The sequence below is a fragment of the Seriola dumerili genome, unplaced genomic scaffold (assembly GCF_002260705.1).
Source record: "Seriola dumerili isolate Sdu_G_001 unplaced genomic scaffold, Sdu_1.0 BDQW01000091.1, whole genome shotgun sequence".
Lineage (NCBI taxonomy): Eukaryota > Metazoa > Chordata > Actinopteri > Carangiformes > Carangidae > Seriola > Seriola dumerili.
In genome coordinates this window covers 5,604,165-5,629,404 of record NW_019174346.1, presented here as the reverse complement: position 1 = coordinate 5,629,404, position 25,240 = coordinate 5,604,165, and the positions used below count along the sequence as shown (strand labels likewise).

General features: G+C 39.5%; 1 long non-coding RNA gene across 1 annotated transcript in view; it reads right to left on the bottom strand.

Annotated features, from left to right (window-relative positions):
* Positions 1-7,895, bottom strand: part of LOC111222363 — a 45,595-nt gene extending 37,700 nt beyond the window's left edge. Inside the window, exon 1 of the long non-coding RNA XR_002665131.1 lies at positions 7,837-7,895. This is a non-coding gene — a long non-coding RNA (uncharacterized LOC111222363). The remainder of the gene's footprint in view (positions 1-7,836) is intronic.
* Positions 7,896-25,240: the final 17,345 nt, after the last annotated feature.

Genomic DNA, 25,240 nt, shown 5'->3' with positions numbered 1-25,240 from the left:
TCAGTCTCAAAATGGGGTATCATTATCATGACATAAAACTGTCATGACCCTGTGGTGCATTTTTCAATTTACCTTCAACATGAAAAACAACAGTTTCTGGCAAGAAAAATACAACCTTGTCTAGTTGAAGAGTGAAGGCCAGTGGAAGAAGGAGAAGGAAAAAGAGGAAAAAAAAAAAAAAAAAAAAAACAGAAGTCCACCATGTGGCCCACAATCTATTCATTGCTCCCGTTTAATTTCTTTTGGGTGCATAATCCTTTCAGTTTCAATAGCAAATTTAACAGTCCCTAAGGTCTCAGCACCAGACTGGTCAATACAAAACCAGACAACTAATTACTGAGCGCACCACGCTCTCCTCTACCCCCTCCTCCTTCTTCCTCCCCTTTTCTCTCCCTCGTTCCTCTCTCTCTCTCTCTCTCTCTCTCTCTCTCTCTCTCCAGCAGCTGTGGGGTTCATGTACATAAGAGCAGCAGTCAGGCAGTATTAGGTTTCCACTTCCCAGATCTCCCTTAAAAGCCTGTCCCATAATGGCCCTTCAGTCACACAAACACGCATAGGATTTCATACAAAAAAAGCACACACAGTTGGACAACCACATGTGAATATATAGACATTCACTTGAGCTGTTTTGAAGATTCCTAAAATAGAGTTTGTTTGCCTACCTACATTTGTTGTCTATTTTTTTTCTCTTTATTGGTTTCTTAAGTGATTTTTTGATGCAGCATGGATAATTGTTTTGATTGCGCTGTTTAAAGTAAATTGCGTGTTTACTACCAAAACAACATAAATGTTCATAATGTCTCGCAGTTGGGCAGCAGCTTTAAGAGGGTGTAATTACCATGTAATTGACGCCTTGTTTTCAAGTAATACATTCGAGCACAACTTGACAGGCTGTTGAGCTAATAAAAACTGCTAAAAGCTAACCTACGTCTGAACTCTGAAGTGGTTTGCAGAGCTAAAAGGAGCAGCCAGTTAATAGATTAGTTGATCAACAGGAAATGAATCTGCAAATATTTGATAATTAATCATGTTAAAGTCATTTTAAAGCAAAAATACCAAAGATTTCTGCTTCTGTGATGTCAAAGCTGCTTCTCTGTGTTTTATATCTGTAAAGTGAACATGTCTGGGTTCCGGACTTCCATCGATCAAGCAAACTGATGGATATTTTACACTATTTTCTGACATTCTATGGTCCAAATGATTTATTACTGAATTGAGATTCAGATTAACTGATAATAAATAAATAATGTTAGCTGAAGTATTCTTATGTTTTGCTGCCTGATGCCTAATAGTAAATTCAAATTTTGTTTCATAACTGATGAAAACACAATTACATTTATCCTACAAGAATATCAATAATTATTTTCCCAAGGGACCCAAAATATAAACTGCTTACTCATTAAAAATGATTGCAGAATATTTTGTGCATGAGAAAACAGATAATGACTTCATTCAAAACTGTGCTTTAACTGCAATCCTGAATACAGAGGTACCATGATTGTATTATGGCTAATCTGAAAACGTAAGTGGATGCATATGGTGTAGGAACCCTCAGCTGACCCTATGACATATGGCGCTTGTGGTGTTTTTAATGTAGATGAGAAAGAAGTTATCCTCTGCTTCCCATGAGTAAATACCCTGACTGTGACAATGATAACATGGTCATGATAGCATGCTCCGTGCTAACCTTGCCCCATGTTGTGTCGTGTTGTGACTGCTGTCCGATGCTTTACAGCCTTCCTCTGTAAACAGACACACTCTCAAGGCTTTGATCATGACCCAATGCACACCAGCTACTCAGCACAGCCCCTAATTTGCTGATGGGTTTAAAAAGTCCCTCAGTTAAGAACACTTCCCTCATATAATGGGAAAAGTTGCCCCCCCTGTGACCTGAGTGGAGTGTCCTTTGTCTCACTCCTAATGTTTGCCTTAGCCCATTGTGTCTGCATTATCCAGCGCCTCCACCCCTCCTTGCAGCACAGCTTTGACGCGACAACCCCTCTGCACCACACTGGACTGCCCTCAAAGAGGAAATGCTAAATGTATGGAAGCCATTTCCCAGTGTGCGACCCGCGATCTGTATGGACTCCCCTCCCCTATGGCCCCCACCACCCCCCACATCTCTGTTACCACCGAGACGCTGGGATGGTTAAAGAAGCCGAGCTGTTTAAAATGGTGCAGGGAGTCATGTGGCTACGAACACTGGGCCTGACACACATGCGTGCATACAGCTGATTCCACAAAGACACCCTGCACCCTCTTTGCTTGCAAACAAGGAGGATGAGCTCCCGTCAGCTCAAAGACAAGTAGACAAATTGCCTATGATCTCTTGACCTGAAAAACTGGCGACTATCCAAAACAGACTGCTCTAAAACTGATGAAAGGCAAAATAAGTGATATTTTAAGTGATATTTTAATAACTTATATGCAATAAAATGTAAATTGGATGCTTCAAAGTACAAACACAGATCAGCACTTTTAGTGTTTAAACAGCCACAATTAAGAAGCAATTTTGGCTGCAGCACCTTCTACTAATAATAAGAAAATTTTAATGGCAGTTATTAAGATATATAGAGGTTAATGTGGAACGGGATAAAAAAAAAAAAAAAAAAAAAAAAAATTCCCCTTGGATACTTTTTTTTTTTTTTTCTTTCTTTTGTTCGCTCTTTTTTTTTTCTCTCTCTCTCTCTCTCTCTCTGCTTTGTATCAGTAAGGACAGCTGAATAAGAAATGGATCACTGGTAAAGGGACACAGTCTTCATCACAGACATGACATCACCCCCTTTATAACCCACCCATTGGGGGCCATTTGTGCCAGAATTCAATGCTGCATTTGTGTGTATGTGTGTGGGTTCATGCATGCAAGCTGTAACTTAGCTGTCTTTGCAGAAGAGTTTAAAGACCAACATGTTATTCTAGTTTTCTTATTCATAGGTTAAACCAAAGGTTAAACCAAAAATATAGCAATGGGTACCACTTCATTACAGAAACAATGAACACTGAACATCTGTGTTATTTTCCACCGGCGAAGCCCAAGACTTGGCTCAAGTCATTAATAATTCAAGAATTCAAGATTCTGACTTGATGCATATCATCTGTCATCATTATCTCAGTGTTGAATGACACCTTGCATCCATCTGGCCTTGATACTATTCATAAAAATAAGTCATGCTAATGGCCCATGAATTCAAGACTTTCTTTCACTCTATAAATAAAGTTTAAGCTGTTGCCATTATTTCCGACTATTCACTTTCCCTTCGGTTATCTTTGAGTCTCAGGTTCAAAGTTCTATGCACAGCTTTAAGATCCATGTCGATGTTACTCCAGGTTTCACTATGGTGCTGTCTTAGGATAATCACTGCCCACAGGATGATGGGTGAAAAATTAAGTCTCTGTCTTCAGAGCATCACTTGACATCTAAAGTCAAACTACGGCAGCTCAGTGCCAGTGCCACAATAACCATGTCAAAATGGTGAAGGGCCATGAGCGATTTACTCAGAGGTTGCATCCATGGAGAATCCTCTCATTACACAAAGAGGCTTCCATCCTGGTGGATTGATTCTCAAACTCTGTTTTAGGAATTTAGGAAAAACATTACAACCAGTTTCACACTTAATTAACCAAAGAGAACATATATAGTTGGTTCATGTACTTGATACAGCTTGTTAAGAGAAAAACCCTCTCAAGAAACATGATGAAGTGATCTTTGATTAGCTGAACTCCAATGGAGCTGCTGTCAGCAATCTAAACCACAGAACATTATTCAAGCTTTGAGCAGAATAAACCCAGACTGAAATGGCACACAATCTTAATAAAGTGTGACACTAACGGTTGCATGCACAGCATGACAGCTTCTCCTCCCTCGTGACAGACAAAGTTGTCCATTCATTTTGGGGGCTGATCCATCCAAATTGGAGCTGGACCTCCTTCTTGAGGTTACCTGTACACTCAGGTTAGTGCAGAATATTGTCAGGGTTATGAGGGAGCCACCATCCAAGCTTGATCAACAAACTGAGGAGTTGTCTCTAAGGAAGTAATGACTATGCCACTAATTTTTGTCTAAGCACTGAAAAAAGACAAGAGTGCTGAGACTAGATGAAGTAAGTCAGGCTGCTGTGTTCTTGGCCTCCGGGGTTATGAACTTATTAGGCTGCAAGAACAGCTGCATTGTTGGAGCAGTTATTCTGATAACAACCCACATCATATTTCTTCCTGGAAAAGCACGGATTGACAGTCATTCAGTCTGCCCACATTAGTCAGCAAAACTCAACTACAGATATATTCCTTTGTCCTGTCTTGAGAGTGTAACTTGTGTTTGCCATTGACTTACAGTAAGGAAGGAACTGAGGTGTATCTTTGAAGGGTACCTCACATTGTCTTCACTTTCACAGAAGAAACAGTCTCGCACATGGACCTGAGACCTGAAGGTCTGTGGTTTGTTCCCTCAAAAGATAAAACTGAAGTTTCACTTATGTGAGTGAACAGAAGAGGAGAGGCAAACAGGGCTGTTACCCATTGCGTTTACATACACTCTGGTAATTCGATCAAGTAAGGCAATACTCAGATTACTGTGACTGTCATACAAACATCTTAACAAAGTTATCTTACTTACATTAAGGTCGTAATCGAAGTAAGCACAACTCAATTTACAGTGATGGATTACACATTGATCTTTCAAATGACTCAGCGTGTATTTACCATGGAGCCTGCTGTTTTTTCTGTGTTGATTTTCCACAAAAATCAGAGTGACCTAGACCTGGACCTATGCTGATGTCACCTCACACATTACTTTTTACACATTTGCATTTGTATAATTCTTCTTTTCACTTCATATTTATTCTGATTCTGCCATCGATTGCGAGATGTGTTTGAATAAAGAGCCATGAGTTGAGCAGATGTGGAAAAATGAAGCAAATGCATTTCTAATTACAACAACCACTGCATGTAACACAGGTTGCATTGAGGTGATGTGTAAAATAATCAACACAAATGTGCCACAATTTTACTACTACATTCATATTTCCAGTTTCACTGTAGGTCTTCACAGATCCTCATGGGGAGTAGACAGTGGTAGAGATATATCCCTATTAAAATCATGAGAAATATAACATGAATTATGTTGTGGCACTATTAATTAGTAGCCCTCTGAACGATGGAAAAAGGAATGCTAAAAGGTAAATTATGCAATTCCTCTCCAAGTTGAGTGGCAGAAAGAGAAACCACCTCCTGTTTCGTGCAGCAGTTTTCATCCTAACTGGCACCTCTGTCAGTCACATGGCAGCATCAGGCTAACAACTAATAAATCACTGCTACTAAGTGAGCCTTTCCTTTCACTGCTTGGAAACAACAACCGGGCTAATTTATAACCAGAGGAGGCATGAGGGAAACGCTAAAATTGGCTGTGGAGGTCAGAAAGGTTATCTGGCGACATGTCTTCACAAAGCACTGTAGCCCTTTGTTTCAGAACCTGTGCTACTATGAAATTCGGAATCTTTATAACTCACCTAAAATATGTTGCTTTATAATGTGGTATTTAGAAATGTAAAAGATTAATATCACTGCTGATGAAATATATAAACAATAGACACAACTGCAAATTCCGGTGCTAAAAATGACTTAACTCACAAAAATAATTGTTATCAGCCTCTCTTAGCTGAACAGAGCACACACAGCTAGCACAAATATGTTGCTGGGTTCAATTCAAATATTTTGATTATTCTTATTTGTTTAAGTGCTGAGACTATGAGAGAAAAGATGTGAAAGAGCTGTTGATCCACAGGGAAGTAATCCACAAATTCATCCTCTCGGTCCCAGTGCTGAGCAGGCAGTCTATCTTGCTATATGCAGTCATATTACATTGTAGAAGGTGAAACAGAATCCACCTTTACCAAGGATACAACTTTTTGACAGTAACTTTACGAGTCCTCATTAAGGTGTGCAGTTGTGCTGCTTCATTACAGTGTGACCCACATGCCTGAAATAGAGAACTAGATTTGTGCAGCAGACACGGTTTGTGTGTATTTATAAAATAGTAATAGCAGTGACTGAAATTCAGCAAAGCTTCCTCACATATTCTCAGTTCAACAGACATGCTGCTCAGAGAGCAGACCAATAATACATTCATACAGGCACAACTCAACATTTTTTTCATCCTTTAAAAATCTTCCTTTAAAACCACCTTTCACAGGAGATATAAGTCCATTAAAACTGGTCGAGACACTTCATTCCCATGCCACTGAGATGTGTAATGAATGGAGGGAGCAAGGGAGGCCCAAAATGAGGCAGTCAGAGAGACGGCTTCTGATTTCCTCAAAGAGACGAGGGAGTGAGGTCAAAACCCCAAACTGCCAATGAACCATCAAGGTGAGACACATAAATCAAAGCTCTGAAGTTCAATAGCTTCCTAAAAGGAGTTCACTGACTCACTTAACTCAGCTCACTTCCCACACTTGCACACACAAGTGCATTTTGGGTGCTAATATGTATAAGTGAAAAATCTATTCAGAGGTAATACCACTAACTATTGTCCCTCTGAAAAGTGTGGTTTATAGAAATGTATATAAATTCAAGAAAATAATACTTTATGTTGAGTTTTTTTAAGCAGGAATGGTTGGTTACTGAACACATTGTTTTCTTTTGTCTATGGCCAGCTAGAATATACAATGATCTGCTTACAGACATAATAAATACAAGGATATTAGCTAAAATTAATTATTAATTATCTGAAAATTCATGGGGAAACTTGCAACATTTCCTCATCACCAATGTTGAAGGACAATCTACCATAGCTTCCAATAAAAACAATGAAAAAGGTGTAAACATCAAGTCTAGTGTTCGAGAAGTAATAACATTGATTACATAATTAAGTTTTTTAATGAACCTGCAATAACGCATGAGTTTACACTGGCATCAGTATCTACCAGGAACTGTTTCAAAATTCTACGGGGATGAGCCAACAGCTAATAATCTGCAACAAACAGATTATCAACAACAGCATCCACAAAATCTGAATCCATGAAGAAAAGCATTGTGGGCTGATGAAATCTGGATCAAGGCTTAGGCGACAAAAATGTGAACTTGGAGTCTTAAAGTTCTGTCAGATTTCTTTATTAAATCTATGTTATCAAGACATTTCTCATCTTGTTGTTCTGCTTGTATTATTTCTGTAAAAGATATATGAGACTGTTCCAGTAATGAAACAGTTTTGTCAGATGGTGAGGGAGATGGTGAGTAAAACTTTGATGTTCAATGTCTCAAAGCTGCAATCCACCCACACCTAAAAAATTCCAGGCTCATAAAAAAGTGAAACCACTGAGTAACTGATCAGTTTTATCAGCTACATAAATGGCCTCCATAGCTGACAGCTGAAACATATACAGTAGCTGTTTCCAGGATTTAAAACAGGCACAAGTTTTGCGGTGACAATGTCATACTAAAAAGTTTTCAGAGCTATTGTGCTGCATGGGCCAAGTGCCATTCTCTTTGACCTCTCCAAATTCCCTTCCCCCAGTCGGCCTCCACTCCACCTCCCTCCTCGCTCTACCTTGACCCTCAAAACTTACAAATTCAAAAGCACAAAGCCTTTCTTATCCCTACAGCTAGTAAATTAATTGTAACACTGAACCGTGAACTTGAACCTTTTGAAGAAGAGTTGAAGAAAAAACAGAACCATGCGTCAAACAATTAAAAAAAACCTCATAATAGGTAACAGTTGGGAACATATGAATCAAAAGCAAAGAGGAATTAAAAACACTGCTGAAAATTCAGGCATACAGGGAATCTTTGGGAGCACAGAACTTCCAAAAAGTACTGAGAGAGAAAGAAAGAAGCACTTACCACATAGATCCCGACATCTGAGCCAAAGAATGAAAGATTCCTCTCTTGTCTATCTCCGATCCACTTCCATTTTTCTGAGCTCCCATATGGCACCCCCACCCCTCCGAGAGGCAGAAGCAGAGAGTGCGACAGAGGGAGGGAGAGAGTGAGAGAGAGAGAGAGAGAGAGAGAGAGAGAGAGAGAGAGAGAGAGGGAGAGGGAGAGGGAGAGGGGGGCATTAGTCCTGGTGTGGAGATGGAGGGGACTGTTGCAGCTGTGCAACCCCGTCAGTATCTCCTCAAATCCAATCCTCCCCTCAATGTGTGTCTGCAGCACCGCGGAAAAAGGCAACGGAAACAAAGTGATCCTCTTACACACAGCCCAGAGAAAGAGAGAGAGACGAACAGGGAGAGGGCGAGGGAGGGAGAAAGAGAGAGAGAGAGAAAGAAACATGCACAGGGACCGGCAAGGAAAGAAAACAAGCAAGCTAGTTAGAGGGCCAAGGCAGCTGGAGAAAAGCAGGTTCAAGTTTTCAGCGTTTCCTTTACTTTGTCGAAGAACTCTGCCTGCCGAATGGGAGGGAACAAGTGGGAGCTTCTAGGAAGGCAAGGAAATAGTGCATAATACCTTCCAGCTTCTTTCTACCCCCACTTCTCCCTCCCCCCCTCTCTTTTCTTTTCTCTCACTCTCTATCACTCTTTCTCTCTGTGTCTCTCTCTCTCTCTCTCTCTCTCTGGTAATAAGCTTGGCTAAAACAACCCCCCTCCTTTGGGCGCTGGAATGCAAGGCAAGAGTTTCAAGAGGCCCAGTTAGACAACCCTCAGAGTCACTGCACCTTGACCTTCGGGTCAGACACAGTGTGTGTGTGTGTGTGTGTGTGCAGAAGAGGCGGGGAGCTTTAGTTGTGTCTGTGTATACAAAAATTTGGGGGGCCAGCTTTAACTCATGAGATCATATAACCATACCCGGACAGCCACTTGACAGAGTTAATACTGTAGGACATTTACACCGCTGTAGTAAGTCACAATCAATCTAACACCGACTGCTCATACATGCACACACTGACTGCCTTCATTCCATTATAGTAACTGAATTAAAATGGACTGGTTGTTAACTGACCCTTATTTTCCACTTTTAAAATGTACTTTCTGTTCGTTTGTGGTTTCATTCATTTGAAGAAGTTGTTTTATGTAAATGTGCCACAGTACTAGAGACTGCAGTGTTTGTGACATTACAGAATCATGTCCAATCATACTGCTTTACAACAACACTCTGCGCTGCCTCGTTGAGGCATATAGTGCATTTTCCTTACATCAATTTCATGATTTTTTTTCTGTATAGAAAATGAGCTCAACGTAAAAAAAATAAGATAATACTATAATAGATCAACAGAAGGAAGATAACGCTGACATCACCTAACATCATTTGTGTCTTATGATAGAGTTGACAACACATTCAAACACTTCATTGGGTCCATTTTAGAATTTCAGGCAGTGTCAGACACAGCTAGAGCTGAAGCTTTCAAAAGTTTATCCATGTTTTGGTTTTTTCAGATTTCAGATTAGTGGCAGTTAAACCAATGCAACTGGACTTGGTTTTTGTTTGGACACTCTGCTGAAACAAGTGTTTAAATCCCTCCAATCAGGCAGGTGTGCGTCATTTGAATCAGGGAAGCTGGTACTATCTGCCAGTCAGGGCTCAGTATTGTAACTGCTCTGCATGTAAAAACCTATTCTTCAAATTCATTCAAGTGTCTCAGCTAATACGGGTCCCTCCTGCCCTTTCTCTCTCTCTGTCTGTTTGTCTGTCTCTCTTTCTCCCTCCCGCTCTTGCAAACACACACACACATACACACACACACACACACACACACACACACACACAGAAACTCCCCATCAGTACATACCTTTCAGCAAAGTGAAACCTTTACCTACAATTATACTGAACACTCTTCAACTGACTTAGCACATTATGTCATTTTCTTTTGCAAGTTTGATATATACACAGTACATTTTATTTTAAGTTTCAAATCATGCCCCCATGTTGTTAGCTTTTAGGCATTTTAAAATGAATGAAATACTTAATTTTATACTTAAGAATATTGTAATAAAAAATAATATTAGGAAAATAAAAACACCTTGTCACATACACTTCAACAACTCGGTGATATGATATGATGATGATGATGAAATGATATGATGATGGAAACCAGTAGACCTGATCACTTACCAGCTGGAAAGTCATATTTCTGCCTCAGTCGGTCTGGAGCCAGCAGGGTGGTTCTGACAGGAAGATCCTGTTAAAGTATAATATACATTATGTATCCACTTCCAAGACCTAGCCGGGCCTATATGATGAAGCAAGATATAATGAGGTGATAGATCCCACATAAAAGAAGATATCTTGCCCAAAAGGATGTTAGATATGTTTTTCTGAGTGTTAAAAAAATATATCATAGATGAAAATTTATTCTAAAGATTGTAAAACAGTACAATCAGTACTATTACATTTGTAAATATATTTTTTACATTTCTTTACCCCTCCCAATGTAATAATGAATACTTAAAAGAAAGAAAACTGCATTTATAAAATGGTATTAGCCACACAGGGCAGAGGGCTGCTCTCAGTTAACTATTAATAACTGTTTAGTTATTTTACTGAAATTTCAAATTTTCATTTACATGATCTCATATCAAGCTCGTCCCCTCCTATCACCTCTCTTAAGTCTTTGCAATGTCTAGAAATATAAGTGGTTATCTGAGGGGTTTTATTACAGAAAATAAACACAATGCAAGATTTCTAGTGAGTCATAAATGTTATATATACATATACATATACACATACACACTACAGTCATCAGTGAAGTGGAGGTGAAATTCCTCAGAGCTCCATCTTGGGCCTCCTTCTGTCCTGACTTTAGCTGCTTCCTCTGAGTTATTTTATTCATAAAAAGCATGTGTTTTTCCAGTATTGTTCTGCTGACAGTCACTTCTATTCACCTTTAAACCAAACTGACAGCCATGAACTGTGGACACTGAATGAATGGTCAGATTCTCATACCTATATTACACAAGAACAAAGCTCTCTATTCTTTTCTGGTAAAAAGCTTTGGAATGCACCATGTGTGTTACAGATGGAAACTTCTTTTGCTTGTTACAATGCAAAGTACAATGCATCTTACTGGAAATCTAACAGAAAAAAACTCATGATGTTATTGTTAATGAAACGTACCAAATCCCTGTCTGGTTTATTTATGAAGTCATTCACAGTTTTTAGTTCCTGAATTCCATTTGACAGCTTGGCTTGCAAACAATGTGTGCAAATCCGCTTTCCCACTGAAAAAACAAACATACTGTGGCCACTGACCACACCAGTATAGATCATGCTATATTGGTATCACTATCACCTTCACAGATAAACCCATGTATATCAATATTTATTTCACTGTACCTGCATTGTTAGGAAGCAGCTCAGTTTTCCTCCTGTCAGCTGCAGGTCTTTTTCACAGCTTAAACTTTGCCATGTCATAGCAGGAAAAAACAGATATTAATAACAAATTAATGATGGCTAAATTCCATTTAGCTGTTCCTTAGTTCTTTAGCTTTTTCCTAACCCCATGATACCTTGTGTGAAATATAAGAATGACTTCTGGTTATTCCTTTCACTAAACCAGCATCTGGGAAAACTGGCAGTGTCTTCACCTTTCTTAAGAGTTTTTTGGGAAAAAAAATTATGGGAACACAACCTGTCACATGTTTAGTGGGTGGTCACCATTACACGGTTTGTTGATTTTTCAACTGTAAGACATCTCAGTGAATTTGTGTCTTGGTCACAATTCTTTATGTGAGAGATTCATGTCAAGAAATTTGTTTATCATATATATATTTATTCTATACTATTGGTCTATTTTTTTAAACTACCAACTATCGATATCAGTATTGGCCTCAAACAGCCGGTATCTCCCCATATGTCCTAAGTAAGCCATGACAGTGTGTCAGCGAGCCAGCACATACAATACCAACTTCATTAAATTAAAGAAGTAACATGGAATTCAGACATCATTAATTTTAGAATTTACATTTGCGCTTTTCCTACTGTGACAAGTCAAAATAGTTTCTGTGACAAAATATGCATATTTGCTCACTAGATAAAACAGGAACTCTATTAATTTTATTAGTTGCCCCTGTTCTTGTTTATTCATATTTTTTTTTGCTTTGAATTGTAAAAACCTAATGTTAACAGATTATAAATTTGGAAGCCTTTAAAATGCAATATTTCCACATACTGATGTAATGATTAAAAAACAAAACTGCCCTACAATGTTCTAACTGTAACAAGTCCTTCTCATCAAACTCTGCACAAATACGTCTTGTTACAGAACATACAATATACAACATCAGTCATAATTTAAACTTGATGTTAAAGATCGCATCACGTAAGACAGTCAAGTTTTCACCCTACAGAGTCCATAATACTTTAACATGACCATGATTCAGTTCCTTCATACTTTAACTAAAGATTACTGGGAAATACTTCTTCGAAATCTATTTTAAGTTTGTTTTCCCGTAGTGTTCATCCTGTTTCTTACTCAGTGCTACTTCTCAAAATGTGTTTACCTTTCTGCCACTCCTTGTGAACTTCATTTAGATCAAGACATTTATGAGTCAGCTTAAATCAAATCCTCTTCAGCCCTGTAATTTCAAAACGGGTGAATATGACTTTAAAAGGCCTGGTCAGAGGGGGCTGAGCTTGAGGTGCAGGAGATGTGCAGTGAGGTTTTCAGCTCTAATGCTGCTGGCTGGTGTGTTGTTTTTCTCCTTCCTATTCTTATTCTTCTTTTAACACTACAGGCAGCCCAGATGCATCCCAAGCCTGCTGCTGCCCTCCACAGGTAATAAACAGACATATCTTTTCAATTACTGTTCAGTGAGACCAAATTGTAAAAAGTCTAAGCATTTCAGAAGCCGTGTATTTTCTCTGCAAGATCTGGGAATTTAAACATCATTTATTTTTGTTTTTAAAAAAGTGCTTCAGTCATATTTATATGCTTCTAAGAATTTGTGTTTTGATACGAATTTAAGTTTGGGCCATAAATGGACATAAAGTATGTGATCTTACAGTGGCAGAATAGGCACTTGCAAGAAACATAAGATATGCTGCTTTCATGCTTGATGGCTCACTATTTCACACCTAACTTTATGGGGATTCAGCATATTAGAGGATATGTTGGATAGAGAAATTAAGGCAGTTTTTTTTTTTATCATTTTCATGTGAATTTCATGTGAAACTTACTTCTTGTGGTAAAATGAAAAGGAAAGGTCTGACAGCATATGTTTATTTGATTCTGTATGTGTGACGCCACCACTGCCAGATTTCACAGGAGATTACAGAACTGAAAACCTTTGACAGCTCCGCTCCCCTTTATGGGAAAATTTTTAATATTACACGCAGAAGCAAGGCTAGACTCATAAACAGACAGTGGAATGAGTAAAAAGTGACAAAGACTCAATACCATGGAGTCTAGATTCCTTCAGACTCTGTCCCTTACTTTCCCCTCCTCTTTTTATCAAAAACACACACATACTGTGTACACACTGTGTTTATATCAATATTAACCATGTCCTGAAGTTCTGACGTTCCACCAGAAATTCAAAACATGCTTGTTAATGTGATTAATGAATTAGTTATAATGGTATAGCAGGGCCAAACTGCACTTACCAATACGACTTTCCCCCTCTTGCCTTATCTAGAGAAATAGAGAATACAGTCACAGTACAAAATGTCAACAATTTTAATACAGCACTTCTGAACATATTAAATTTGAAGGAAACACAAACAGCCACAGATGGCTTCAGCAGAAATTCCCAGCAAACTGAGGTTAGTTTAACCACTAATTTAATACTGGAGGTGACTCCCAAAAAATATGGTATGACAGTGACAACTGTAAGCAGAGGTTTTATTCTCATCACTCTTTGTCAAAAAGTGTAAAAGAGTATTTACATAATTTAAATATTGCCAAATGGCTTTCTGTGACCCAAGAAAGAAAGTCAATATGACATGGAAATGACAGAGAACACCTGAGGCACAACACAAACACATATCTCACTGGAGAAACCTCTAAGTGTGTTTAGTGTTCTGTTAATGGTTAAAACCACAAGGGAACTTATTTTAGAGACCGACCACAATTAAAACAAGTAGTCAGTGTTGGTTAACTCCAATATAAGAACACCGAATAAAGATGGAAAACACTAAAAGGAAAACAAACAAATTAAGAGATTGAGGTTATTCCAAAACAGAACACTTAGATGACAAACTTCATCTGGAGGAGAGAAGAAGCCCCAGTGTTTCTTCTGTTTGATAAGTTTTGGACAAAAATACTTCTTTCAGTGAGGAAAAATCCACTTAGAAGCTCGACGGAAAGCGGTGAATGCCAGAAAAATAAAAACCTGCCGTCAAGCCATCTGTCAATCGCATCTCTGTGGTCAAACCAGGCTGCTAAATTTAGAGTGCACCAGTATTCATATCTTTAAGGTAAATGCATTGAAACGGCGCAGAGCGAGGAGACATGCAGTGTTAGCGACTTTATTTGTATCACTTTCCAGAGATAAGTGTTTGAGCCTTGAAATTTCACTCTGGGATTTCTCTACATTGATACAGTAAAGATTTTTAGTAATGTATGTATGTAGTCAGGGTTGTCCTGGACTCAAATATATAATTTCTTGTCAGAAATTATGGAGCAAAGTGTTTTTACAGCACCTCAAATTTCAGAAAGGAAGCCATTTCAAGGTACAAATGTGGTACTTTTACTTTGGAAAACCTTTAAATTGACACAGTAAAAATGCTTGTTTTTAAGTCTGTCTGAGGTCAGTTATCCTTAACTCAAATGTTGTTGTCAGAGATTTTTTATTTAATGTTTTACCAGGAACCCAAAAATCAAATGATAAAGTAACTTTTTCTCATATTTTAGTGGGATGTTTTAATTTATAAAGGACATGGGTATCATGTCCTATACCTCCCGTGACTATAATCCAAGTATTATTGTTTCCAAATAGGTATTTGATGTATACTTTGTGTTTACAACTTATTATGAAAACCGGACGTAGTCATATGTGTGTCCTCGCGCTTACCTCGCCATGTCCGACACAATTTGATAAACTGCACTGTATGTGGTGTGCTTGGGTACAATTCAATTAAGATTTAACAGCCTCTCTGCAACACTTGACTTTGGAAAGTGGGAAAAATAACAATACAGTCGCTAACCCGGCATGTCAGCTCACTCAGGGTCGGTTCAATACGTTTACCGTAAAGGTCAGAAAGCGGGCGCAGTCCAAATTAAGACCTGCTTGACCGCAGCATGAGGTAAATGAGGTTAATTTGCTGACGGCTGCTAGACTGCACACACACAGAATCCCAGACTTTCACTTGTTGGCTGAGGCAGTTTTACTGTATAACATATGTTTTCACCCCTGCAGCCAAACATGGGCACAACTTAATTACTACGTGACTGACACGGTTATATACAAATTCCGTATTATTGTGATATGATTTTAGCCAAATTAAAGTAATTAAGTAAGTAATTAAAATACGTGCTAATTTCCCTGGATAACGGCCAGCTAATGAGAACTAGCTAGCTTACTAGCTAACATAAGTACGCTAAGGTTAGTTATTTAGAACAAAATCAAGCGAATTAATGAAAGCTGTATTTTGATATTCATTAATTCTAGTTAAATTCACTGTAAATAAAGCAAACCCACGACACACCAGCTACTGACAGACCTGTCTTAGTAGTAGGCTGTGAAGGGGAAAGCAGGTGATATCTTCCACGTGTTTTTTCCATGTCGTAGCCGGGTGGATAAACGAGAAGAGATCCTTCTTCCCGCGCCTGTAACTGCAGGTACACGCAATGGATTATGGGAGAGTTTGAGTGGAAAATGCTGAAGTCAAATCTGTCCTGTAAGCCTTGCCTTATTATTCTGTCATAAACAAAACACTGTCATTCTCATCAAATATTCGGACCTCCTGCATGTCTCCCAAACCACACTTACAAGGTTAAAGCCACATTTGTTTTTTTTTTATCCCAGGGCTTGACTGACTATTCTGCTATTTTTCATTATTCTGTTATTTTTCGTGGCATTATCTCAGGGCACAGACGTCAGTATGGGGATGTTTAGGATTAGGTTTTAACAGCCGCAGCAGTTTTATAGTGATACAGACCCCCATGAAGACAGGTGTGATTACACAGGGCACTATTACATAGGGGTGTTTCCAACTTTTGATTGTATGCATGCATTAAATTGGGCTCTTGGCATCTACAGATGCTGTCAAGTTTCACTGTCAAGTTTCACAGAGTCCCAATTTCAGTTTTGAGTTAGAGATTTCTGTCATGTCATCACTGACTGCACCAAGTTTGAGATGGTTGGAAATATATAAATAAAATATGTGATATTTCCACTGGTTTTAAATATTAAAGCTAGTTTATTATTAAGTCAAGCATAGAGGGAACTAACTACAGTAGAGTTTAATGGCAGATATCCTATTATGTTTTAACCTTGATGAAATATTGAGGTGTTGCTATGGTTTTTATTTTTGTATGTATTAAGGAAAAAGCAATCTAATTAAAAATGCATCAATTCAACAATACAGATTAAATGTATTACATAATGTATGGAAGATGGAACAACTTGCAACAAAGACCACCTACTGTGCAGGATTCAACCAAGGACACTTCAGGAATGTCTTATGTTTCCCAGATTACTGTTTCCTACAACACAATCGTCCACATTATCCCTGCTCTCATTTCAGACTCGGCTTAATGAATTACTACCTGCTGATATATTTTAACCATCTTAAGAATATGTATTTTTACCTAGGCTAAGTAAAACATTTTGGGGAGCTGTAGTAATTAAACACTGAGTCGTTTAGGTAGTTCCCAAACATTGTCTGTCATGGAAATAAGTCTGTTTAAAAACTACTGTAATTAATACATCTTGGCTTGGCAACTATCACAACCAGCATCAGTCATAGAGACAACTTCTTCATAGCTGCTGCCAACTTCAAGTTTACTGTCACATGCATTAGTCAAACGGTTGATATAAGAAAGGTTCTTTGAGGACAACCTCATAAATACCTTTAACACCGCTTATTCCCTCCTCCTGCCAAACAGCCAGAGGGTTCTAAATAAAACTAGATATGCCAAGTGAGCTGGCAGGAGAAACAATGCTCTTAGTGAGTTCCTCAGTGATCTGGGCCATGAGATGGGGGAGGGAGGGCAAATTAAAGAAGAAAACTGTGGACTGAAAGAGCTTAAGGTAATGATTTATGGCCCTGGGTTCAGTGAATGTTTCTTCATATATTAAATGCATCAGTCCTCTTCTTCGTCGACTGGAAGCCAAGACACTCTTTTTGCTGATTGTGTCTTTGCTTAAATGGGAAACTGAATGTTGAACGTTTGGAGTGCTTCTCGTTGGAGTACTCTTCTGCTTCAGTTCCTTCACTCCGTCTTCATGACTTCATTTCTTATTGGCTGCTTCTAAAAGAAAAGTGTTCAATGCTTATTAGAGGTTGCCTCATCAAGACCATAATTAAGAGCTTATTACAAAGGATTAACCAGAGGCAGTAATGTATTTAATTGCATAAACAACACCACCCGCAAAAAGTGAAGAATTACTATCATTAAAAAAATATGTAAAAACTATTGGAAGTTGTTTAAAAGGTACCATTCCAAAATATCACTGATAATCATTTTCAGCGAACATGAAGTACACTTAGAATTTTTACATACTGCTTTTATAAATACTTCATCTCCAGCCAACCTTCATGCCTCACTATTGGTTTTAGCAGCGTATCATGAGTGACTCTGTCACTCTCATCAAACACCTCATTTGCAGAGCTATTTTTAAACAGACCCTCTTGTGGCTTGTGGACAAAGTGTTCAGTGCTTTGTCAGTGTCGGGGCTGTCTCTCTCTTTCACAGGCTTGTGTTAGATAGAGTCAGTGTATTTAGATGTAATTAAATTATGAAATAGTGTATGCCTCTACATTAATGATTCATTGAAAACATCACTATATATGTGTATCACTGATCAAGTGAAGAGGCACAACAGGGCAGGTTCGTGTTCTACTACAATACCATATTCTCCTCTGACCATCTTGTGATGTCAGCACTTCATCCTGTTGCAGTCTTATCAGGGCAAACACATGTTGGGTCCTTGGCACATGTGCTGATTGAGTGCAGATCATGAACACCATGCCACACTATGTGTTCCGACAGGAGACTGGTGGCACTTTATACTTTTTCAGCCAGTGCTCTAACAGTCCCTGGGTCTATGATTAGAGAGAACAGCCAGAGAACAAAGAGTGTTGAGAGGGATGGTCAACTATGAGGTGACTTCACTGCCATTTTTCAACTTGTCTTCAAACTAGCCAAAAGAGGGAGTTGCTGAAAACAGAGCTCTCTGACAACGTTGAACTGACAGAGGCATGAAAGTCATCAAGGCAAGAAAATATGTTTAAACAAAACAAGCGCAAGCTGATGGAACCCATGCCCAGTTTTGAATTTGACATTAACTCAAAAGGATTTGAAGAAAAGAGCAGACAGACTGCAGCCTGCTGCATAGGAGATGCTTATTTCCTAGGCAACCAAGCCAACAGCAACAACACGGCCAATCACATGAGAAACGATTTATGCTCAACATCACTCATTACCAAAAGATGTTGATTAGCGTTGCCCTCGCTGCCAGGCGGGAGAAGCAGATCTCAGCAGTTTGGTGGCTGCTGCTGGGCTGCCACTAATGAGGCAGTCAGACAGCCACTTCACCTTTTGTTTGTCCACTGATGGAAGTCTTGTTTGACTCAGCTGCGTCTCCATGGAAGTGGCACCTTAAGAGCCCCCCCCCCCTCCCCTCACCTCAGTCCCCCTCTCCCACCAAGTTTCTCATCATATCCCGGTGTGAGGCAGTAGCTGCTGTGAAACACCAGCCCCTGGCACAGAGCCCAGATGGCATTTTTCTCCCTGCACAACTTTTATCTGACCATAAAACACAGCCCAACAAGGGAGAACTCTCAGAAAGCATCATTAAGTGTTAAGTGAACAGGCACCAATTTGAAATCCCTTTTTCACCATCAGCTATTCTCAAACCTGACTATAAAGAGGTGCTTGTTAATTGATATTCAGTTCAAGGAGGATTAACGACCAACATGAACAAAGATGTTAAATATGTGTTCAGAATGGCTATGTGAAGAATGCCCTCCGCTGCTCTCTATTCATGCAACGGCTGCCAACTGCCAGCAGAGAGAACTTGGAACGCTGTGTGCTGAGAGGCTTTTGCCTGAATCAGCCGCTGCAGCTGCAGAGGACCGAGCTCCCACCACAATTTTTTTTTTTTTTTTGCATATTTCTAAAGTACAAATTCTTTCACAAACACAAAATGCTGACTCGACTGAAAAGGGAATCAATTAACCTTGGAGGGGAAGAAAAGATTGTGTAACATTTACTGGCTGCTAAGTTGAAACTATGTGCTGCCATCTATCGGCTTCAAGTGTTTCACTGACTGTCACTGCACAGCTCACTGCAGTAGGGACACACAGTGGGGGGGTGGGGGGTGGGGGTGAGTGGAGGGGTGTTGTAGATGATGCTCCTGTCTGGTCTTTTCACATGGAAAACAAAGCAGTTAGTTACAGCTGTGAGGACATTTAACAACAACACTGAACATTTACAAAAGACAACATTATGACTAAAATATAAAGTCAAAGGCAAGTGTCAAACTAACACTGACTTCTGTCAAAGATATTCCACCTCTTCACTGTGAAAAGCTCTTTGGTTGCTGTGGTCGTATGTTCACGATCATTCTCCTGCTGAATGATGAAATGTTGTCGAATGAGTTTTGATGCATTTGGCTGAATCTGAGCACAGAGTGCTCCTGCAGCCATTCATGCCCAATGCCATAACCAGCACTATGTTTGACAGATGAGGTATTGGCTTTGGGTCATGAGCTGTACCTTCCTCTTTGCATCAATTTCACAGAGGTTTATTTTTTGTTTCATTAGTCCAAAGAACTCTACTTCTTCTCTTTATGTGTGTTTTTTTTTTTTTTTTTTAAACTGCCATCTGGTCTTTCTGTCTTTGAGTCTTACGAGGGGATTTGGATCTTGTAATGAATGAATGAAGTCATGAAGTCTTCTCTTGATTGTTGACAAGGAAACATATCCACCTACATCCTGGAGAGCATTTTTTTTTAAACAGGTGGATGCAAACAGTTATGTTGTCAAGTAATCATATCAGACATGGTGCAGCCCATGTCTATAAAGCTAGAACCACAGCATGTTAAAATCACAGCTATTACAGCAGCTGTCAGTGTAGAGAACAAGCTAGTTAGGTTAGCATTAGCTGTACGATAAAGAAGCTGCAGCCGAGTTATCAAACATAATATAATCTGTCTTAGCCACCAAATCTGTAGAACAATATAAGACTAACATTAACAATAACTTTCCAATGCACAAGCATCAGGCTCAACCTAACATTAATGTTCACAGGTTCGAGTTGGATAATAAAACTAATGTTACCACAGCTGTTCTCATTTGCTGCAGAGTTTTTACACGTCTGTAGGCCGACTGCTACGAGCTCCACTAAGTGCACCCATTACTCTAAAGGAGTTCTCAACTAGAGCATCAAAGTGCTGCTCCACAAGCATCAGCTAGTCCTTCTGCCTTCAGTGTTTATTAAACAGGGTGTTAATGGCGTCCATAATAGTTGGCCCGCTCTCATGTACCAAGGCACTCTCACACCAGTCCCCACCGGTCCAGTGCTGGAGCTGGTTGGTGGGGACAGCAATGGACATGTGGCTTCTACAGTAATAGAAGACATTAAGTCATCTACGTTGGATAAGAAAAAAAATTTCAAGTCACTTGCTCACATGGGAGAAGAACTGGCTTCCAGCTGTGCAGTGCACCAAAAGAGAACATCTCTGTACAGTACAACGTTCACTCTTACACAGCTCTATAGCTTCAGTAAAGTTCTTAGTATGTTGGTTTGATTAGACGGTAAGACGATTAAAAAAAAATTAATCGTCTCTAAGGGTGCCACGTAAAAATAACTTGATTGAACACCAGCATCCCCTTACTGTCGCAGCTATGAGAAATGTATGATTAAACACATTTATTATCTATTTATAGTTGATTTATTATGACTTGGCTACTTACATTGACATGTTGACATGGGTGCTATAAATCTTCAATCCTCCATTTTCAATACTGAACCATGGTGGTTCCAACAGCCTGAAAAGTGAAAACAGCTTTCAATGTTTCGGTCCTCAGACCTTCATCAGGCAATTTCATTCATTTTGCCTGATGAGGGTTTTAATAAAATGAGTTCAAGTGATGGACAGTGTGAAGGACTCTTTAGTTTTTTTTCCAGTCAGGAGTTTTTGGTCCTAGACACCAACAAAATTAACTTGAGCGTAAACAAGATGATGGTATACATGGAAGAAAACAAGCATATTCATTCACAGCTTATCCTGAAATTTGTGTTTATGTGTAATGTGACAATATTCTACTGTTAAGCTCTCAGTAGGAAATAACTGCTGTTAGTGCCAAGGACTGAGAGGACAAATTCCTGCTGATTTGATGATGGACCAGCAGCTCCCAGTGACAAAATGTAATGGACTCCATGAGATAAAAACACATTATAAATCACAATATATAACACAATATAAATTGATCCAAACTGGAACTTTTGGGTTCTGTTACAGAGGTAAGAAAACATCCCTGAAAAACACATTGACATGCAATAATGCTAATAACTACAAACCCAGAGTCCTTCTGAAAAGTATATGGTGTGTTTCGCTCGATATGTTTAGATGAGGATGATAAAGATTTAGAGAGAGAGAGAGAGAGAGGTGAGAGAGAGGGGAGAGAGACAGGGCTGTGACATGCAACAGGAGCCAGGAATCAAACCGTGTGAACTATGTGGTGTGTGCCTTTACCATTAGGACACCAGACACTTAGGTCGGGATGTCATGATACCACAATTTTGGTAGTGGCTACCAATACCATTGAAAATCCACATTTTGATTGATATAACATGAAAAGGATCTTGTAAGTAGAAACTAAGCAATTTTTTTTTTTTGTCATGGTGACAGCAGCTGCCGTCCAGGAGAGCTTATTTTTCCTTGAAAATAGAAAGTGAACTCCAAAAACATGCTTCATTTTTTTCAGAGAGACAGATGAAAGAAATATCGAATGTGGGCGGAACAGAAGCAAGTGAAAGAGTGGCCAACTAGTGGATCAGAGGTTAGTCTGTATGCTACGTTATAATATAGGGTGGTACCACTCTATCTTTTGGTTTTTGTTTGTTGGTGCTGTTGTTCACAGGAGCTGCATTTGAGACCACTCTCCCACCAAGGAGTGAGAGCCGTGGGCATACCATGCTTATGCAGACCAAACACATCTACTTGAAACTGCGCAATTTACATATCTGTAGGGCACCAGGTGTGCTGTGGGATTTTGTGACAACCATACATTATCATTGCAATAAACAAGTATAGAAATTTTTTTGTTTACTATATCGGTGCTTTGTATGATAAAAAAAAAAAAAAAAAGGATTAAAAAATCCATGAGGGGGAAAACAAATTGCTTTCTTGTGTTGAGCAAACCACAACTAACGACCAGTGCAGATGACCCACAACCTAAAGCAAACAGAGTATCATGAAAAGCTACCTGTCTTATAGCTTCAGCTGGATCGCGGATGTCGACATCCCTCAGAGCGTGTCATCTGTCAGGAGAAGGAGGCTAATGTTAACATGTTGCCAAGCAAACTGAAGAGGCACTTGGAAACCAAACATCCCATCCATGTTGAGAGACACTTCAAAAGAGAGCGGGATCTGAACAAGAGGCAGCAAGACCGTTTGTTGGATTGTGTCAAAGTGTCTGATGAGGCAATGAAGGCAAGTTATATGGCAACTGAGCTTAATGCAAAGTAGAAGAAACCTCCCACAACAGCACAAACATTCACCCTCCCCGCTTTCAAAAAATTGCAGATGTCATAGTAGGTCCAAATGTGCCATCAAAGAAGAAGAACAACAACTTACAACAAGAAATTGCAGGTGAGCTGTAAATTTTCTCTACAAATAGAGAAATCCACAGACTTAAGTGGGGCTTCCCAACTTCTTAGGAATGTCAAATCTGTTGTCGGTGACTCTATCAAAGAGTAACTCCTCTTCTGCAAAAAAAATAGAAAGTCAGGTTTGAGATAGAAAACATAATTCTGAGAGAGAGAGAGAGAGAGAAACAGAGATAGAGAGAGAGAGAGAGGAATGCACAGAGCTCCATGTAGACTGCACAATGAAACTTGAATTTAGTGAGCTTCTACTGGATCAGTTTTGTTTGGCTTCTGCACCCAACCACTCTATCCCGCCACTCTATTGAGCAATTTCTTCTTTCCCTCTCTACCTAGCTGTGTAAGTTGGAATTCTCATTCTCAGTTTTCCATAAAGAGCAACAGTGGGTCATGCATCTATGCTGAACAGGACTTGATCTCTTTAGTTCCACCAAGGATTAAAACAATTTCGTGAACACTGACAGGCACATTTGTTGTATTCACTGTGCATCTCTCTCTCTTCTTAGCTCGGTCTGTAAAGAGTGATTACATCTTGCTCAGGTCAGATCTACGCCTCCTCAAGTTGTTTCCCAACCACCGAAGAAGACCGAAGAAGAACTGTGTTTTAGGGCGGCACCCGAGAATTTATGGCACCCGGCGTGACAACTGGAATCATAGCACATCTCTCAGCAGGCGACAGTAATGAAGCCAGTGGTGGAGTCTGGACCAGCCTGTTTTTGAGCTGCTGCATCATTTGATTAATGCAGGCTGGAAAAAAAAATGTCCTTTGCATCCACAGTTTACCTTTACTGCACCTCTGTTTTCACTTTCTGCATAATAAAGAAATGTATATAGAGCTGATTTACAGTAGTTAACTGATCTGTTTTGAGTTGTCTTGTTTATGACACACTGTTAATATGGAAAAACCTTTACATTGTTTTTTCTTGGCTTTTAAAGGCAATCTCTGTCTGTAACTCTATAATACTGCAAAGTAATGTGGCAATGATTAGGGCTGGCGAAGGAGGTTCTACTGAAAAAGAAGAGCTCAGAGCGACTTATTAGAAAATAGAAGAAATCAACTACCCATGTGTTTGTATTTAATCCCATATGTGTCACACGGCTTAAACTTTTAGTGATGTCTGCGACAATGCATCCTGCAAAGAACCTACGTCAGTGGCTTGTCAAAATCCAAGATGACGATATTTGTGACACATGCTGCGTTTCAATTTGCGTATACGTTCATACTCACACTTGCTGTTTTGACCGCATAAATGTGTTCACACTGACAAGTATGGCAACATAAAGTGCACTCCAAGTGAACTCAAGACAGTCAAAACACATGGGACACTTTTCCCCCTCAATGGTCTCCATCTTGGCTATAGCAAAAGGGGAGGGACCAGAAACGTATTTTCAAACAGCAGCTGAAGAAGAAGGACGCATTGTTGGTGCTGATAGCAGGTTAATTTCCGTGTTTCATGGAAGAGGGGGAACACACAGGAAAGTAAAACCTTCATTTTGAAGTCAAGTGAATCATTTCAGGTGAGTGCACAACGTTAGTGTTTGATTAGGGACCACACTATACCCTGCTGAAATTACACCACTGAGTATACTGTGTACAGTGTTGTAAGTGTACCGACTGACATATATGATTTGAGACAAAACAGTCTATGGCTGACTGAAATGAAACTGCACATTTCACTCACTCACTACCTTCATGAAATACATTATCTAAAAGAGGTTGAAAATACAAATTCACCTTTTGGTAGACAATCACCTTGGCGACCACTGTTGTGATTAAAATCGGTGTCAGGCAGGTGTACAGTGACACAAACAATTTTACAGCCTAAAATCAAAGATGGCGCCAGATATCTTCCTCTCTCCACCCAGCCCTGCTAATCAGCAGCAGTGCTGCGACTAGTGGCCGGAGGCTGTACAGCAGCTACAACTGATTAAAGCCACCCATACAACAACTGCAGGTCATGACTTGGGTCTGTGGATGCAGTTGGAAAACCAGTTCAAACCACTAATTAAGCCTGTCCATCAGTATAATGGAGTGCATAGACTGCCACTGTTTCTACTCTATAATCATCACAGAACTTGGCTTCATGCCCCACTTCAAGTCAATGGAAATAATGAGCAAAATTAGAGGATACTGCTGCCAGTAATGATAGTGAATATGCCATAAACATTTGCAACCCAACAAGGTCTGCGTAGATAGGTCTATCAAAAGGCCAACACACACACACACACACACACACACACACACACACACACACACACACACACACACACACACACACACACACACACACACACACACACACACAAACTCTC